Source organism: Malus sylvestris, chromosome 17 (assembly GCF_916048215.2).
Source record: "Malus sylvestris chromosome 17, drMalSylv7.2, whole genome shotgun sequence".
Lineage (NCBI taxonomy): Eukaryota > Viridiplantae > Streptophyta > Magnoliopsida > Rosales > Rosaceae > Malus > Malus sylvestris.
In genome coordinates this window covers 21,611,635-21,623,726 of record NC_062276.1, presented here as the reverse complement: position 1 = coordinate 21,623,726, position 12,092 = coordinate 21,611,635, and the positions used below count along the sequence as shown (strand labels likewise).

The window sequence follows — 12,092 nt, the reverse complement described above, 5'->3', positions numbered from 1 at the left end:
AATCGTAGGAGATAAGCTGATCTTGTCCAGTCTTAGCTAGGGGGTACCTACCCCTCCACCCAATCAATAAATTCGGATCTTGAAATTTGATCAAACGGTTAAAAACTGGAGATTCCTTTAAAAGTTATAATAACTTTAACCGTTAAATCAAATTTCAAGGATCCAAATTTATTGATTTAGTGAAGTCGGTGAAAGAAATCCGGAGATGGTCAATTTCCCAACTTTTACACCCATTGACAGGGTCACTAGGTACCACCTCCTCTTCACTCCTCAATTGGAAATCTGGAATTCAATTCAACCTTGTTCAAGTAGATATGGTATTATTGTCTCCTTAAAAACATTCTTAAATTCCATCTCCTATTATGATTTTGATTGTTCTCTTATTACGATTTTATCCGTTATAACACACGTGCTAACTTGGAGATATTATTGAAAATATAACGAGAACAATGTTCGTACATTACTCTAGCTACCTTAGCCACACCATGTTTCATAAAAAAATAACATAGAACTTAGATCAATCACTTGAGTTACAAACATGCATGTTGCATCTAATCCTAACCTTTTATTTTCTCAAGTACCGTTGTGTGAAAGCTTTGAGACAACCCACGTTGAGGCCCATCAACTTTTTACAAGATCCAGCCCAAGTCAAGAGACCTAGTGGGCAGTCATAGCTGACTAAACCTCTGGTTACCCACGGAGTTGAGAGTGCTGATGTGTCCACTTTTAGACGTGGGACTTCGGATTCTTTCGTTTCATTTTTTTTTTCTATGTCCTCTGGATTCATTTACGGAACCGCCATGTCACAAAAACGTAACCATGCCACATAAAATTTTCATTGTATCAAAAACACGGTCTGGCATACTAAATATCATATTATAAACAAACAAAAAATCATTTTGAACTGCTCAATTACTTATATAATAACACTTGGTTATCAATTTATGTTTGCGGTACAATAAAGTATTCTCTATTCAACTATTCACACACCCTAAATATCCAAAAACCCATTTCCTGCCTCCCGGCTAAGTTGCAGGTAGTTCTATCCTGAATATCCAAAAAACCAGTATTATTTTCCCTAACTTAAGTAGGATGGTGCATGTAGTGTTACCGCACAAGACCTCCAATTTTCTAAAACCCTCAAGTTTTTAGTCTAACAGAGACAATGAATCTAAATCCAATGATGTATGTACAGTCTGTGAATGGTGTAACCATTTTTATTCATGTAGCTTGGGAGCATCAAAATTGACTTTAATACACAATTATACATGTACACTTTTTTATTTATGTCGCACAAGAATTATAAGACCGACCATGCAAGTTGGTGAATACTCCACTTTCATCTAACTTGTGAGAAAAAAGATTTGAACTCGAACGCAAGTGACATATCCCAAACCTACGACATGCTTGGGGATTCAAACCTGCGCATATAGATTTTCAAAGATTTAATTCACAAAACTGTAAATTCGGAAAGTGCAAAAGAACAATATAAGGAGCAAAAGTAAATTAATTGGTGCTATGTTCAATTAATATAGCGGATGCAATCTGCGATTATATTAATTAAAGCCCAAATAATGAGGAGTAAATATTAAAGGACATTTTTGTAACTATTCGAGATTTATTTGTTTAATATATAGTTCTATTATATTTAATTAAAGTGCTTTGTTAATTTTTATTTTTTCATAAATCAATGAAACATTATAATTAAATTCTATTTCTCAAATAAAAACGGGTACATCTTAAAAATCTAATAAGATAACCTGATAATTATATGTACCCAGACCAATTTGTGGTGCTAGGTTCGTCTTCACTAAGATTCGAGATGCCATGTCCGTCATCATGGAAAAGATTTCTTCTTCTTGTCACTTTCCTTCATTTGTGCGTTCAAAAAGCTTGTATGTTTGGTGATGCTTTGTTGTCAACCTTCATGAACATAGCTTTTCGATCTTTTTTATCAATCTCAAGTTCCTTTCATACTCAACTTGACTTCTATAAAATGAACCAGTCTCCCTGTCAGTCTCACCTCTTAGCGTCGTCTTTTGGGAACAACATTAGAAACAAGCTTAATAATTCAGTATTTTAGGCAAAATTTTCACAACTTTCCAACATTTGTGATGGTTGAACCTTGTGATGAATTTGGGCAAAATTAGGTACCAACTGTTTGCTTGCATCAACTAAAACAAATAAAGTGGGAAAAAATTAATTATTTCAAAAAAAATAAAAGTAGGTGCTAATAAAAAAATTAGAAAATTTTTTACCTCATCCCCAATATTTGTGTCACCTTGATAAATTTTCACCGCTTTTGTCTGAGCATCTCTATATTTGCCTAATGCAAAACTCAAAATTTTTATCATATTAGTAACTAGTAAGTGCACTTTTCCTACGACTAGTTCCATACCGACTGCTATAATTTTCATGAAATTTCTTCCACACAAGAAAACATCTTTCAGCGATTAACCATGCAGTTTCGGTTTCGACTCTACCGTCAACGGGATATGCCATTTTCGTAAGCACAAACAAAATAGGAATGTAATCAATAAAATAAGAATGTAATAAAAGATTGTACATAATTTCGCGTGCTTGCTTTCATTTCTTGATCGAGCTATCATTAGTTGATGAAATTTTAGACTAATAAGATGACCTATTCCAACAAGTACTTAGAGATTATTTGCTGACAGAGACTTAGATAATCAGTTCGTCTCAAAGCAATGCTGTTTATCTAAATTGAATGTGCTCATTGGTCGGCTAATTCTATGACTTCAGTGTTGTTTATCGAAATTGAAGATATTGCCGGTTGCCAACACCCTCACAGATTTCAACTGGTGTTTAGTTACAAATTTTGATTACATCAAGTAAAATCCCTGATCTACTCAGGCCAAACCCTAAAAATCCTTGCAAGGTGGTTATTAAATCCTAGTCATGCGTCATAAAGAACTTGTGAGTTCAAGTCCCATCATGCTTCTATCCTATGCATCGGATTCTTCAAAACCATTTTCCTACATTTATGGGAAGTATAGGTTACTTGTTTAATTTAAATAACAGTCAATCAGCCACTCAGTATTATGATTTGGTGATATTCATCATAAGTAAGATGTTTTAGGTTCGAATTGCGTGGATGGTGAATTTGATGCCAAATTAGGTTGATCATTGTGTGGTTTAGCCAAACTTCCCTCCATTTAGTATAAAAATAGAGTGCTACTAAACTCACCCCATTTCTCACCCACCTTGTAATCAAAATGTTATTGACATATATTCATTTTAGAAAAATACTTTTAAACCCTTGTTTATAATTGGGCAGCTGACATGTAAATACTGCGCCACCATCAACTACTATAACCACTTCAATGGAGAAACTTTTGAACACCCACAGATTTGAACCAAAAAAAAATTGTTGGGTTCTAGGGTTTAGGTTGGATGACATTCATTGAAATCCCAAATGAGGATAGGGGTTGGGGGCTATCTAGAGTAATTATTATGGGTTGGCCATGTAGTTGGAGAAGGATTTGGTTATGGCGTGAAAAGGGGGACAGGTTTCGGTGGCAGAGGGGTAGGTATCAGGAGAGAGTGTGGTGGTGGGTAGGGGACAAAGATATTGATTATTGAGAGGTGGTGGTGGATGGGTTGCGAGATGGGGATGAGTGGGCAGGCGGGTTGGGGCTTCGGCTGCACCGTGAATGTGGTGCTGCGATTAAGGATGGGATAGATTAAAAAAAATGTATAAAATTTTTAATATATATTAAAGGTTACTTTAGAAATAATAAAGGGTGAGAAAATAACATTTCAATTTTTTAATTTTTTAAGGTGAGTGAAATTAGAATGTTGCTGGAAAAATAGGACAATGAAGTTGGTCTATCAACACTCTAAAAATAAATCGATGTGCTAAAAAATAATAATAATAGCAGTCAACCATTCTAGATTTCATATTTGGGAGAGAAAAACTGAATATGGCACATGAGGAGGGAAAAATAATGAAAAAGAAATAAATAAAAAAATAGCATACAGATTTTGAAAGAAATAAAAAGAACGAGTAAGAAAGAGCTATAAATTAAAAATGTAAATTGTTATTAGCACTCCACAAATTATATTTTTCATTCCAAATTTTTTATGATTAAAAAAAAATATATATATATATATTTGTGAAGAATGTAGAATAAGATTTTTGAAGTACTAATAACAGTTTTTATTCAATTCAAATTACGTGATTCTGTAATTTTGGTTATGTTTATGCATTTAATTATTTATTTTGGAGAAAAAAAAACTTACCATTTACTCTCTGTTTAATTTCCTATAATCGAGGGGAATCAATACCATTTTCTCCTTCTCTTGACATAGCTGCAAAATTTGGAAAATAGAGCTAATTCACCGGGAGCATAAAAATATCTTCCAATAAGTTGACGGTGTTAAACCATAGAGATACCTTCCAATAAATTAGAATACATATTCTCAAATATCTTCCAAATTGTTGAGGTCGTTAGTGTGAAACCAGTTGGCTAAATCCTAGGCTAGGCTGTTGACAAACGAGAATTAAATTTACAATTTTAATTACGCTTTGACACTAAAAAAAATGGAAGACAATAAGTAAATTAGCATTTTCAATGTGTAATGAAGAATGCTTATTATATTATTAGCCTGAAAACTGAAAAATTATAGGGAAAATTAGAAATAGGTCCAATTTTATAAACATATTTTCGAAATAGGTCTAATTTTTAGTGACTTTTGACTTTTGAAATAGGTCCAATTTTTAGTTACTTTGGACCCATATCAAAATACCCCAAAATTATAAGGAAAATATGATCAAGTAATTAACATATTTTGAAGACCGATTTGTGTTCCCAACAATAAAAAGATTGAACCCAGATATAAGAGCTTTGATTTACTTTGCATTTCGGTTATGGATGGTCTAGAGATACATCTTGTTTCATTGATCTTAATGAAAAGAAATTTCAATCGAACATGTAATTAGTCATCAGTACGCGCTACTCACTAGTCCTCGATATGTTGATATACTGAGGTGGGTGCAAGCTCTGGGCAAAGAAAGAAGATGGACAGATATGAGATGACCTTCATCTACAAATCATTATTATTACTTTCCTTGTTGATCGAATGTTTAATTTCTTCCTAGAAAGCAATTGAGCAAGCAAACTGAAAAAATACAATGGATGTAGCTAGGTTACCAGAGAGGAAGAGAGAGGACAAAAAGTTGAATTCAATGGGCATGTCTATTGGGGGTTTGTATGCTATGCAACTTTCATGTGCCCCAGAAAGTGAAGGGCTTGTTTCTGGGATGGTGACAACTAACAAGGCCGAGCCCTCTCCTCTCTATCTTTCCAACCCGAAACGCATTGATGTGAATAATGCAGTAGATAAAAAAAACAACAAAATAGTACCTACTGAATAAGATATCCCCATTACTCTCACCTACCAACCTCACCTCTTTGCTTTTACCAAGGTATCCCCACTACTCATGCCAAATTATGCGATCACACAACATATTTTAGCGGATATTCATAGGTCATTACAAGGTTAATTTGGGAAGTGAGAGTCAGGTAATTTGAGACATGAAAACCCTAAAACCTTTCGCTTCTCTAACACTATATAATAACACTACCACCTTCCCAATTACAAATCATTTCATACTTCCTTGAGACCCTCATCTTTTCCCAATTCATTCTGCAATCTTCACGCCTCACTCTCTCTCCCTTCTCAATTCCTCCTAACTCTCATCACTGCAAGGATATACTTCCTTCTGAAACACAAGAGGCTTTAGCATCATTTTCCAACTATGAAAATGTATTTTATCCCATATCTGAAATGTCGTAATTGCTTCTGTTGATCCTAAACTCAATAATTTGTAATTTATTTTAAGATTTATGTATAAGATTTGCTAGTGTGATAAGAAATTTAAAGTCGGTGAAAAAAAAAATGCAGAGCACAAAAATAACAGGATTAATGGTATGCATAGACCTGGAAGTTTTTGACACGAAACGGTGACACGACACGAAAACGACACGAAAATAACGGGTTTTGGGTTAACACGATAACTTATCGGGTCACTATCGGATGACCCGTTAAGAACCCGTTAATAACGGGTTCTTAACAGGTATACACGCGGGTAACACGTGGGTAACCTGTTTCGACCCGTTAAGAAAAAATTATTTTAATAATTTTAAAATTTAATTACTAAAAGATTTATTATAAAATACAATAGTCATATTAATATATACAATATATTATATATTAAATATATAGTTTTGTATTATTGTTCTATGTAAATTATAAAAAAATAAAAAAAAGGGTTAGTCATTATTTATTTTTATTATGAGAGTTCCTTATTATCATTACTAGGATAAATTTTACATAACATATTCTTGTCCAAAATTAAAATATACTAGTATAGTATTTGTATATGCAAGAACTAAGAAGACATACATACAAGTATGGAAAATGTGAAAGAATATATAAACACTCGTGATTTATCATTATTCCTTCACGAATAGATAATTGTTACACTTATATTATCGTTTAGATTTTTAAAATCCTTCAAACCCTCATGAATAATGTTTTTTATTTGAGGGAAAAATTAATAAAATTAATAATAATTATTGTAGAAGTGTAAAAAATGTAAAAAAATATATATACAATCACTCATATATAAAAAAAGTAAATACTTTAAATTAAAGATCAAATTTATTCATTACATTCTTATAGGGTCGAGGAGTGTATCTGTAAAAAATCATCAAAATCGGAGCTAAAATAACCGTTAAATTGTGATTTTTCGTTTATAACCGTCGAAAACTTTTGTTCCGTTACGTAATGTCTGAATGTTTGTTTTTTACGATTTTTTATGTATGCGATCTCGGAATGTGTACAAATAATTTTGACGGTTGGATCGTTGAACAAAGTTTCGTAGAATGCATATTGCGTCAAAACAGTAGATTAAACAAACACTTAGAGTTAATATTATACTTCTATTAAGTATAAAATAAGTTTTTGTGGTATCTACTAGTGTAAATACTTTAAATTAAAGATCAAATTTATTCATTACATTCTTATAGGGTCGAGGAGTGTATCTGTAAAAAATCATCAAAATCGGAGCTAAAATAACCGTTAAATTGTGATTTTTTATTTATAACCGTCGAAAACTTTTGTTCCATTACGTAATGTCTGAATGTTTGTTTTTTACGATTTTTTAATAAGTTTTTGTGGTATCTACTAGTGTAAATACTTTAAATTAAAGATCAAATTTATTCATTACATTCTTATAGGGTCAAGGAGTGTATCTGTAAAAAAATCATCAAAATCGGAGCTAAAATAACCGTTAAATTGTGATTTTTCGTTTATAACCGTCGATAACTTTTGTTCCGTTACAAAATATTTAAATGTTTGTTTTTTTACAATTTTTTACATATGCAATCTTGGAATGTGTACAAATAAGTTTGACGGTTGGATCGTTGAAAAAAGTTTCGTAGAATGCATATTGCGTCAAAACAGTAGATTAAACAAACACTTAGAGTTAATATTATACTTCTATTAAGTATAAAATAAGTTTTTGTGGTATCTACTAGTGTAAATACTTTAAATTAAAGATCAAATTTATTCATTACATTCTTATAAGGTCGAGGAATGTATCTCTAAAAAATCATCAAAATCGGAGCTTAAATAACCGTTAAATTGTGATTTTTCGTTTATAACCGTCGAAAACTTTTGTTCCGTTACGTAATCTCTGAATGTTTGTTTTTTACGATTTTTTATGTATGCGATCTCGGAATGTGTACAAATAATTTTGACGGTTGGATCGTTGAAAAGTTTCGTAGAATGCAAATTGCGTCAAAACAGTAGATTAAACAAACACTTAGAGTTAATATTATACTTCTATTAAGTATAAAATAAGTTTTTGTGGTATCTACTAGTGTAAATACTTTAAATTAAAGATAAAATTTATTCATTACATTCTTATAGGGTCGAGGAGTGTATCTGTAAAAAATCATCAAAATCGGAGCTTAAATAACCGTTAAATTGTGATTTTTCGTTTATAACCGTCGAAAACTTTTGTTCCGTTACGTAATGTCTGAATGTTTGTTTTTTACGATTTTTTATGTATGCGATCTCGGAATGTGTACAAATAAGTTTGACGGTTGGATCGTTGAAAAAAGTTTCGTAGAATGCATATTGCGTCAAAACAGTAGATTAAACAAACACTTAGAGTTAATATTATACTTCTATTAAGTATAAAATAAGTTTTTGTGGTATCTACTAGTGTAAATACTTTAAATTAAAGATAAAATTTATTCATTACATTCTTATAGGGTCGAGGAGTGTATCTGTAAAAAATCATCAAAATCGGAGCTAAAATAACCGTTAAATTGTGATTTTTCGTTTATAACCGTCGAAAACTTTTGTTCCGTTACGTAATGTCTGAATGTTTGTTTTTTACGATATTTTATGTATGCGATCTCGGAATGTGTACAAATAAGTTTGATGGTTGGATCGTTGAAAAAAGTTTCGTAGAATGCATATTGCGTCAAAACAATAGATTAAACAAACACTTAAAGTTAATATTATACTTCTATTAAGTATAAAATAAGTTTTTGTGGTATCTACTAGTGTAAATACTTTAAATTAAAGATCAAATTTATTCATTACATTCTTATAGGGTCGAGGAGTGTATCTGTAAAAAAATCATCAAAATCGGAGCTAAAATAACCGTTAAATTGTGATTTTTCGTTTATAACCGTCGATAACTTTTGTTCCGTTACATAATATTTGAATGTTTGTTTTTTTACAATTTTTTACATATGCAATCTTGGAATGTGTACAAATAAGTTTGACGGTTGGATCGTTGAAAAAAGTTTCGTAGAATGCATATTGCGTCAAAACAGTAGATTAAACAAACACTTAGAGTTAATATTATACTTCTATTAAGTATAAAATAAGTTTTTGTGGTATCTACTAGTGTAAATACTTTAAATTAAAGATCAAATTTATTCATTACATTCTTATAAGGTCGAGGAGTGTATCTGTAAAAAATCATCAAAATCAGAGCTTAAATAACCGTTAAATTGTGATTTTTCGTTTATAACCGTCGAAAACTTTTGTTCCGTTACGTAATGTCTGAATGTTTGTTTTTTACGATTTTTTATGTATGCGATCTCGGAATGTGTACAAATAATTTTGACGGTTGGATCGTTGAAAAAAGTTTCGTAGAATGCATATTGCGTCAAAACAGTAGATTAACACAAACACTTGGAGTTAATATTATACTTCTATTAAGTATAAAATAAGTTTTTGTGGTATCTACTAGTGTAAATACTTTAAATTAAAGATCAAATTTATTCATTACATTCTTATAGGGTCGAGGAGTGTATCTGTAAAAAATCATCAAAATCGGAGCTAAAATAACCGTTAAATTGTGATTTTTCGTTTATAACCGTCGAAAACTTTTGTTCCGTTACGTAATGTCTGAATGTTTGTTTTTTACGATTTTTTATGTATGCGATATCGGAATGTGTACAAATAAGTTTGGTGGTTGGATCGTTGAAAAAAGTTTCGTAGAATGCATATTGCGTCAAAACAATAGATTAAACAAACACTTAAAGTTAATATTATACTTCTATTAAGTATAAAATAAGTTTTTGTGGTATCTACTAGTGTAAATACTTTAAATTAAAGATCAAATTTATTCATTACATTCTTATAGGGTCGAGGAGTGTATCTGTAAAAAAATCATCAAAATCGGAGCTAAAATAACCGTTAAATTGTGATTTTTCGTTTATAACCGTCGATAACTTTTGTTCCGTTACGTAATATTTGAATGTTTGTTTTTTTACAATTTTTTTATCTATGCAATCTTGGAATGTGTACAAATAAGTTTGACGGTTGGATCGTTGAAAAAAGTTTGTCATTACGAGTGTTTATATATTTTTTCTCTATTTTTTTACACTTCTACATTAATTAAAAAACTATTAAAGACTTTAGGTAAGCGAAAATATACTTAAAACAAAATTTCGTTTTTATGTTTTGGATGTGATAATATGGAATGTATATACTTATTTAGTATTATGTCTTTCATTTGATTATTTATTGGTTTAAAATATATTTTCCTTAACGGGTAACGGGTCGGGTCATATTACCTGTTAATATTATCGGGTCGATTTCGGGTCGGGTCATTTTACCCGTTTATTTTAACGGGTGTTACTCGACACGACCCGTTAAGATATCGGGTATGACACGAAAACGACACGAACACGGAAAACACGACACGAATGCCAGGTCTAGGTATGCAGACTCTTTCAGGATCCTTTATGATATGTCGACAACAGTGGTCAAGAAGGGGACCAATTGCTGAACAAGATATTGGCGGCAGTGGTCAAGAAGTGGGAGCTGTTGCTGAACCGGAAATCAAATTCACCACCGCAACAGTATGCTTCCATGTCTTTCAATGCTTCTTTATAGCACCATCTATTTTATTAATTCTAGCTTTCGCGGCCATCACGTCCCCTATAGATTACCTTTGTACCACAGTTCAATATGTGATTTGTGATATAATTATGGTGGAGATCATTTGTCGATTTAAGTAAAAAATCACCCCAAACATTGTCAAGTTCTTAGGAATAAGATGCATCAGGGAAGCAATAGAGATATTTTTATAGGCTCTGGGTCTTTATTTACAAAATATTATAGATCCCGAATGCATAATTTGTGTTTTTACCCTAGTATGTTGTTCCTACTACCTGATTTCCTATGTCTTATTTTTTAGACATAGTGGAGCCCTAAGTTTTCTGGATTTTGCCCTAGGGATATATGCTGTAATTCTAGTGCGTTTTATAAAATTGATGGACGGTGGAAAAAATCTTTAAGGTTATGAATATGCATTATTCGTTCTTTCAATTACAACTTGCATTTCTCTATTTTTATTTAAAAGTCATTAGGAGAATGTAATTGAAGGGATTGTGAATCCACAAAACTTTGTTTTTCTTTTCATTTTTAGGTGTATCATAATGTTTTTATTTTTAATATGTACCATTTTAATTCGCAACCCTAATAATGAGAAAATATATGATACACCTAAAAATGAAAAAAGGTCTATGGATTCTCAATCCCTTCAATTACAGTCTCCTGATCACTTTTGAATAAAAGTAGAGACATGCAAGTTGTAATTGAAAGCCCGAATAATGCATATTCATAATCTTTCAGATTTTTTCCACTGTCCGTTAATTTTATAAAATGCATTAGAATTACAGCATTTATCCCTAGGGCAAAATCCAGAAAACTTAGGGCTCTACTATGTCCAAATAATAAGACAAAGGAAATCAGGTACTAGGAACAACATACTAGGGTAAAAAAACGCACATTATGCATTCGAGATCTATAATAATATGTAAATAAATACCTAGAGCCCATAAAAATATCTCTGTTGCTTCCTTGATGCATCCTATTCCTAAGAACATGACTATTTTTTGGGATGATTTTTGACCTAAATCAATGAATGATTGCCACCATAATTATATTAGAGATGGAGCTGTGTATGAAGGTATTTTATGGGGGACGTGATGGTTGCGGTAGCTGTAATTAGTAAAATAGACAATGCTATAAAGAAGCATTGAAAAACACTTAAACCCTAAACCATACTGTTGTTGTGGTGAATTTGATTTTCGGTTCAGCAACAACTCCCGCTTTTTGCCACCCTTGCCGACATCTTGTTGATCTCGTCTACGACGACCGCGTGCTTGTTGATGACGGCCACGGTCGCCTCGCCCCTGTTGATCGCGGCTTACTTGTTGACCTTGCTGACCATTCCCCTCCCCATCCTCCAGTGGTTCTACGGTAAGAATAACGGGCGTACAAGACAAACAAGAGGAAAATAGCTCTGTAAATAGAATGGATAATGATAACTAACTTATGAATTGTTCGTGTCAAATGATTGTCACTTACTAATTATCTCTATTTTTTTTTATGTTCCAACCATGAATAGCTAATGGTGGATACAACATTCGGTTTGTGATAAAGATGAAATTATTTATTTCAGGTAAGCTAGAGTTCAACTCTTATGATATCTTTATGATTTAAATAATAAGATTCAACTAGGAGTTAAG

At 31.9% G+C, this 12,092-nt stretch overlaps 1 protein-coding gene and 1 long non-coding RNA gene across 7 annotated transcripts in view; one reads left to right on the top strand and one right to left on the bottom strand.

The window, feature by feature from the left end:
- Positions 1–12,092, bottom strand: part of LOC126612388 (NEDD8-conjugating enzyme Ubc12-like) — a 118,435-nt gene that overhangs the window by 90,202 nt on the left and 16,141 nt on the right. The gene's annotated exons all lie outside the window — the stretch shown is intronic.
- On the top strand, positions 5,637–10,486 carry LOC126612401 (uncharacterized). Its single transcript, XR_007619046.1, has 2 exons — positions 5,637–5,790; positions 10,294–10,486. It is a non-coding gene; the product is annotated as an uncharacterized LOC126612401 (long non-coding RNA).